Below are 8127 nucleotides of genomic sequence, written 5' to 3'. Positions count from 1 at the left end.
TCCTCTTCGTGAACCCCTGTATCTTTGAAACACTGGAAGAGCTAGTAAAATGTAAATGAAATAATACCATGTGTCCCTTGAATTTTATTTCTGTGCGAGAACTATGAGAAGTGCTGTGAATTTGCTGTTTTGACAACAATGTTACTGACGGAAATATAACCCCCATGAATTTGCTGTTAATGTAGTGTGATAGAAAATTCGCTTCCCTGAGTGGGCCTCTTACTAGTCAGGATTATCTGGTTTGATTGTATAATCTGCATCAATAAGGAAAATGTTTCATTTGTCTCTGCTGATGGGCAGAGTGACATTGTATAATTTCATTCCAGCTAGTCATCAGATTGTACCTATGATAACATTCCTGGGTGGTGGTAACTGTTTTTTAGGTTTTTGGGTGTAAAACACAAAGACCTTAAGAGCCACTACCCGTGTTCTGTGACACATCAGCTTTCAGCACACAATGTATGTGTTTTTGTCTCCAAAGTAAGGCATTTGTACTGATATACTTTGCTATTTGAAAGGTTATTGTTACTTTAATGGTATCAGAACTATTGTATCTTCCTTATGAATTTACTGGAACTTATCTTACCTTTAGCTAGATTTTCCTCACCAAGCTGAAATAATTATTCATATCAACTATCAACATTTTGGTTAATTTTAATAGGGTTCTTTTGGGTTTGTATCCTTGTTTAATAAATATAAATCCTTTGCATAATAAATACTGCATTTCTTCTAAAAGAACTGTTTCAATTTTTAAAAAATCTACTGTAATGGTTGTGTTCCACTGAGAAAGTAAAAAGCTTAACCTTTCCACTTGGAGTCCCAGTTTTAGGGATGAAAGGTAAGGCCAAGGCCTTGACTCTTATTAAAAAATAATATCCCTGTTGACAAATAATGTCTTCAGCCAGGCATGGTGGCGCATGCCTGTGATCCCAGCACTCTGGGAGGCAGAGAGTGGCAGATCTTTGTGAGTTCAAGGCCAGCGTAGTCTCAAGCATGTCCAAGACAGCCAAAGCTCCACAGAGAAACCTTGTCTTGAAAAGGGTAAATAAATAAGTAAATAAATAGTATCCTGTACTATAAGATCACATTCCAAGTCATTAAATAGCATGTGTTTAGCATTTTCTTAAAAGGTTAGGCTTTCCTGGTGGTGTAGTTCACATTGAGAAGTTATATGAGAAATCACATAACTGCCTCTTTAGGATAATGAAATTATTTCTTTGACTTTATTTCCAATTGTGAGCTCTGTTTTACCATATAGTCCTTGACTTCATGGAAAGGAGCCTATCACTATTACCAATAAAATGGACAAAAACTACTCAGTTTGTGATGAGAAAGGAGACCAATTGGAGGGGAAGAGGGAACAAGAGAGGGCAGTGAATGGACTATGATCTAAGCACATCATATGCATGCATACAAATGTAATGAAAGGCTGAGGCTGGGAACCAGGGGTGGAGCACTTGCCTGGTAGGCATGGGTCCCTAGTTCTTACTCCTGTGAAAAAGAAAGAAAATACGAAACCCAAACAAACTGGTGCTGGGGAGATAGCTCAGTTAAACTGCCTGCCATGACCTGAAAGCACAAAGCCCTGAGTTCTATCTCTGGAACCCACCTGAAACAGCTAGGGATGGTGGTGGTGCTTGTAATGCTGGGAAGGTAGAGACAGGTAGGTCCTTGGGGCTTGCTGGCCAGCCAGCCAAGACTGCTTGGTGAATTTCATGCAACTGAGAGACTCTCTGTCCCAGCAAAAGGAAGATGGATAGTGCCCGAGGAACAACACTTAAGGTGTTACCATGTACACTCCCCCGTGAACACAAACACAAACTTTCATAATAAAACCCATTTTGTGCAATTAGTGCATGCTAAAAATAACAAAAGCCTACTTAATGAATTTTAGGTACATGTGTTGCAATGCTTGTTGTTGTGTAAAAAGGAATATTCTTAAGTTTTTGATAGATGGCTTTTGACATGAGTCACAACAGTGGAAAGGTGAACACTCCAAAAGTGACAAATCAGATTTCTAGGTATAGGGATTAGTGACAGTAGGAAACAAATATCTGAAGGGTCATCACAGCAATTTTTCTTTTTAATAATTTATTAATTTTTATTTTATATGTATTGATATTTTGCCTGATTATATGCGTGAGGGTGTCAGATCCCCTGGAACTAGAGTTACAGACAGCTGTGAGCTGCCATGTGTTTGCTGGGAATTGAGTCTGGGTCCTCTGGAAGAGCAACCAGTGAGTGCTCTTAACAGCTGAGTCATCTCTCCAGCCCCCATCACAGCAATTTTTCAAAGATTTTTAAAACATACTTTTATTGGTTATTTGGGAATCAAATATCATGTACCCTGATCTCGCTCACCTTCCAGTCCTTCTATGTCTGCCTCCCATTCCTGTGACATCTACCCCCTCCAATAAAAGAAAAAAAAAAAACCCTAGCTCCCCGTATTTGACCACTTCCCCTTGGTGGGGAGGCCTGGTGGCACTCAGAGAAAGAATAGGAAGGCTACTAAGATGAGACTTGATAGGCTGTGACCATATAGTGGGGGAGGAGGTCCCCCTAGGTCACAGACCTAGGGAAGGGGAATAGGGTGAAAGTGGGAGGGAGGGAGGGAAGGGAGGATACAAGTGATGGGATAACAATTGAGTTGTAATCTGAATAAATTAGTTAAATTATATATACATACCCAAGTTCATTTTGTGTTGTCCGTATACTCACTGGATCATGGTCAGTCTCCTAGTGGCCAGCCCCCCATGGGAAGCTGAGACTTTTTCCACCTGCACCCCAGGCAGAAGCCATCAACTGTTCTGACCCACACCTCAGCGTTTCCATCACATTTTTTTTCTTTTTAGTTCTTGATAGCCCCTGCTTCAGGATATAATTCTTTTCTTTAGGAGGTGAGTTGGGGTGGAAGGTAGGGTCATCACAGAGGCCTTCTATGTTCCTCTTTTAAAAAATTATTTATTTGCTTTACATACAGATTGCAGCCCTCTCCCTCCTCTCCTTTGGGTCCCACCCTCCCACCCTCTTTCCCTCCTCCCTTTCTTCTCAGAAAAGGAGAGCTCTGCCCCCAACCAACCCACCCCAGACATCAAGTTGCATCAGGACTGAGTGCGTCCTCTTCACTGTGGTCAGACAAGGCTGCCAAATGGAACTGGGGCTTTCTCTGGCAGGGACTTTGTTGACTGCTTTTGGCTCACTTTTCATGGTCCTCTTGACTGTGTGTGTGTGTGTGTGTGTGTGTGTAAAAGACATTGTTTGCTTTCAAAAGCCTTTTAAAGATTTTTAGTTTCTTTAAAAAGGGTGTTTTCTCCCTTGCTAAAACAACTGTAGGAAATTCAAATATGGGAAGTAGAAAACAAACAAAACAAGCCTTCACTGCAGATTTGAATGGCTTTGTTTCCTTTACATCAGGCTTATTTGGGGAGGCAAAGCACAAAAGGCCACTTATAAAGCTGCCATATGTTTGTGCATGTTGGATGGTAAACCTTAATTCGAAAGGAATGTGAAAAGCTTCCCCCTTTGCTGGTTGGAATAGCTGGCTGGAGTGAGAGATGTGGTGACCCTTCAAGCTTATGCACTTTCCACTGGGCCAAATATATCTGCCCCTTCCTGTACTGATTCCCGCAATCACTCAGTGAATGATTTTTCTCTGTGGCACAGGCCTGCATCTGCTTCTTCATTAAAAAAAAATCTGTGAAACTTTGTTTTTAGAAAAACCTGGCAAACTTGCTATTTTCCTCTACACCATACCCAGGTTTAAATTTAAAATGCTTCTTCCTTTTTGATGTGCCGAGTGCATCCAGTGGGCTGTTTTACTGTCAGGCACCAGATTTTGCACTGCAAGTGGCCTCTGAGCTCTACATAGAGACGCAGAGGTCTGTAGGCATATTTTTTGAAATTGTAGAGTGCTTGGTAGTTTTCCATGGCCTGCTCCATGTGGGCAGTTGGTTTACGTTTTAGGCATCAAAGCTGTGGACATCCATATCTAATACAAGGTATAAATACCATTTCTGTTTTCCCTCAGAGCTCACAAGATTCTTTGAGGCTTGCTCTTTTTAACCTCCTGTCAGCATCCAAGTTAGTACTTTGCAAGTACTGTGGCCAAACAAATCTGTTAAGTTATGAGATGCAAGGCATTATAAGCATTTGTGTATATGAAGCTGAAGAAAGTTTGGTTCCTCTGGACCATGTTGTGTGGGTTTCTGTGTTTGTAGAGTAAAATAACACAAGATAAAAACACCGTCTCTGACTTTCCTCACAGTATTCTGATTTTACTTTTTTTTTTCCCCACTTTGGTGCCCCTGGTTGTAGATCGGCAAACTTAACCTTCATAATTAAAAAACAAAACAGCAACAATAAGAAAAACAACAATAAAAACAACCCAAAACAAAAAAAGGGGCAAACAAAGGGCTACTGTATTAGAAAAATACATTATTTGAAAATAGCTACAAGGCAATGAGACTTTCATTTTGAAGAAGTCTCTAGTTTAAAAGTCTGCCCAGATTGCTCCTAAGAAAGGGGCATTGTGGTTTAATGATGGCTTTTCTATTAGGTGCCCTACCCTGTGGAACTTAGTGGATTTAGGTGCTTATAAGAGCACCATAAATGCTAATGGAATAAATGAATGAATGAGTGAATCTAATTATAATGAGTCTTTAATGTTCTGGGGAAAACAAGATGATGATCTAAATATCCTGTTCTATGTAAACCAGTGTTTATATAACGGAAACCACCTACCTACCCAGAAACCACTTAACCTCAGAAACCACTGTGAACTTCCTTCTGGTTAGATCACTTCTTGCCGCTTCTCTTTCTTCAATCCTTCGTTGTATTTGATGCCACTGAACAGTGTTTTCTTTTTCCTCCTTTGTTTTATTTTGACTGTGTGAGAGGCTGAGTTTCTTTATTTCCTCTGATCTTTGTTTACCGGAATTTCTTCTATTCTGGTGTCCTTTTCAGGGCTTGCATTGTTTTTCTGTTCTCATTTGCTTACCTTACTTTGAGGAATTGGATGTAAATGATGAACAGGGCAATCTTTTATATACTTCTGTGGTGCATTGGTCATGAATACTTCTTTGCATTCCCCTCACCCTCTAACACCTACAGACTTAGCACTCTGAACTCAGAAACCTTCCTAACACCCTGCTATGACATCTGAGGCACGGCCAGTAGCAGGTACTTATTTGGTGTTCACCGAATTGGCTCTTGAACCAGCTGGTATAAAAGCTGATCACCACTGGCTCTGCCACATACAATTTTTCAGGTCATCACGGATTCTTTAGGTAAGATTCCCATACCTGATCTGGCGGTGGTATCATCACCATGTATCTTCAAAGATTTTGTTTTAGAAGTTTGAAATGGCAACTCTGAAGGGCCTTTCTATGTTGGAACAAAAGCTTTTCACCACTGTTTCTGGGAAAAATATAAGTCTGGTAGCAATACCCCAAAGCAAATCAAATGGATTTGGTGTGATAGGCACATAGACTCAGAAGTATGTGCATCAAGTGTAGAGTAGATGGAACAAGTACTCAGTCATCTGGACCATGTAGAGTAGCTCCGTTATGTAGAATTTGGAGACTGACCTAGGTACAGCATAAGAGCTTTTGAGAGGTACAGGATGACTGCATGCCTTTTCACTGCCTGCAAAGGCCATAGCTTTCTTTGCAGAGAAATGGCACATTAAGAGAAAGTAGGCAATTGGCCCAATGGATTTTCTTCTCTGGAGGGGACACAGGGGACTGTAGTTTCTTGACATATTACTAGTTGCTTTGAATAATTGAGTACCACAGCTAGGGTGGTAGTGCAATCCTATCTCCTTCTTAAAGAAAGATGATTTAGGCATCTAGTTTGTCCAAGGTCATATAGCTGGTGGTACAGATCTCCGATTTGAGTGCAAATGAGATTTTCAATCTATGTTTTTTTCGGTGGGTTGTACAGTATCTTGTTTGTGGTGTGTGTGTGTGTGTGAGAGAGAGAGAGAGAGAGAGAGAGAGAGAGAGAGAGAGAGAGAGAGAGAGAGAGAGAGAGAGAGAGAGAGACTAGAAAATTAACTCAAGTCTTTGGGCATGCTAGGAAAGTGTTTTGCCCTTGAGCTACACACTTCAAATCCTATATAATGTTTTGTTTTTATTTTGCTGCATCTTCATATCGAAGGAGAATATTCGACATAGCCTATAGCTAGCAAGCAGAAAAAACAAAAACAACCAAAAAACCTTCTGTCTTCCAAATATTTTCTGTCAGTCTTTAGTAAATGTGAACTTTAAAAAGAGAGGCTTTCACGAAAAGGGCATCCTGTTTTCTCATGGCATGCCCTTGAAAGGTGTTATGTTAGTATACAATAAGTACATCTTACAAATCAACCCTGTTGTCTTTTCCTGGTCCCCTCAAAATTACTGAATCAAGGATTGATCACAAAACGTTTATTAGTTTAAACATTAAGCACTAATTTTATGCATTTGTTGCACAGTTAAAAGTTTACAAGCTATTATTTTCTGTATTGGTAAAGATACTCTCCATCTCTTGGTTGTTTTTATATTCTATTTCCATGCGAGTATCTTGAGCAGAAAAGAAACCCAGATAAATAAATAAATAAGCCTCTTCTGCACAGACATACATATGACAGAGGCAGAATCACTCTCACCCTGTAGGCACAAATCCAGACAGTTTCAGCAAATGGGTTTCTTTTCTTGTGTACACAGAATCTCTTCCCCTGTTGGTCAGCAGTAATATTTTCAGCAACTAGTAACCACGTTGCAACTCAGGGTGTTCTGGGGATTGGGAACGTCACAGCATATAGCTCACCATAGTCTGGAATCCAATCCAATCAAGGTTTTGTCAAGCAGCACAAATAGCACGGGCCCTTCTTTCATGAAGTGTGTCTCAGCCCAGTCCAGCCCAGCCTTGGAGCACTCTGGGGCTCACCAATGGAAGGATAAAATGTAGCAGAAAACACGTCATGGTAATTAATGGAGAATTTGATCTCCTGAAAACATACTCCCAAAGAACTGGGAAAAGATATGAAAAATGTTCAGGGAAAACTAAAAATGTGTATTCTAACAAATAAAGATAACCAGCACTTTGATGTAAAAATAGATCCACAAAAAGAATACATGAGCTATTATAAAGTGTATAGGGTCTCAGAGTTTACAGACTAATACACAGAAGGGTCGCTTTTAGGTTCTCTCATTGCTGTTTACTATGGAATTGTTAATGAGCAGTCCTTGTGATTTCTTCCATACGCTGCCATATGGCAGAGTATCTGTGCATTCCTGTTTCCTCCTCTACAAATAGAGCCATGGTTTAGAATAGATCACAAATTACAGAGTCCAGCCAATGGGACTCGTGTTCAATCTTTGTGTGCTTTGTGACAAGTTATTACTTTTGTACCCCAGTTTCCTTATTGATGAAAAGGGAATAAATGATATTATCTACTTCATAGGGCTGTTGTGAGGATGAAATGAATTGCTATATGCCAAGTACTTAAGGCTGTCTACGTGCCTGTCATTGCTAATGTTTATAATGATCTTACTATTACTATAAAGTCTAGTCACTTTTAGCACTTATATGTGTTTTTGTTCAGCTGGTGGACAAAGGCAGGTTGGACAGGTGCAAAAATAAACCCTCTTTTTCAACCCAGAACTCATTGTTCAGTACGAGTTTTGATACATACAAGGGATATTAAAAATCCAGTCATTTCAACTGCATAACTCAGTACTTTACTAACATTACTGTATGGTGAAGTCATCCCCATAAATTAATTTTACATTTGTGATCTCTACAAGGTCTCTTGTTTTCAGTTAAGCATTGTCTCTACCTTCAATTGTATACAACCATCAACCCACTTTCTTCGTATGAACAGAATCACTCAATAGTCTTTTGTGTGGAGCACGTTTACTCCATAGAATGTTTGTAAGATTTCTCCATGACAGAGAATGTGTGGTACTCTGTCTCATTGTTGAGTCGTGTTGTGTTGTATAGGCACACCACACTCTTTCTACCCACTTTCCAGGTGAAGGGCATATACTTTGGTTTGAGTTTGGGGAAATTATGGAATGCTGTGGGCATTTCCAGAGAAGTCGTTGTGTGGGCACATTACATGTATTCTTATTTTTTTCATTTGATATA

General features: G+C 39.9%; 1 pseudogene; it reads left to right on the top strand.

Annotated features, from left to right (window-relative positions):
- The first annotated feature begins 7557 nt into the window (after positions 1-7557).
- LOC127186091 (uncharacterized) lies at positions 7558-7682 on the top strand (annotated as a pseudogene).
- The last annotated feature ends 445 nt before the right edge of the window (positions 7683-8127 follow it).

This window comes from Acomys russatus, chromosome X, assembly GCF_903995435.1.
Source record: "Acomys russatus chromosome X, mAcoRus1.1, whole genome shotgun sequence".
Classification (NCBI taxonomy): Eukaryota; Metazoa; Chordata; class Mammalia; order Rodentia; family Muridae; genus Acomys; species Acomys russatus.
This window is presented reverse-complemented; position numbering and strand designations above follow the sequence as displayed.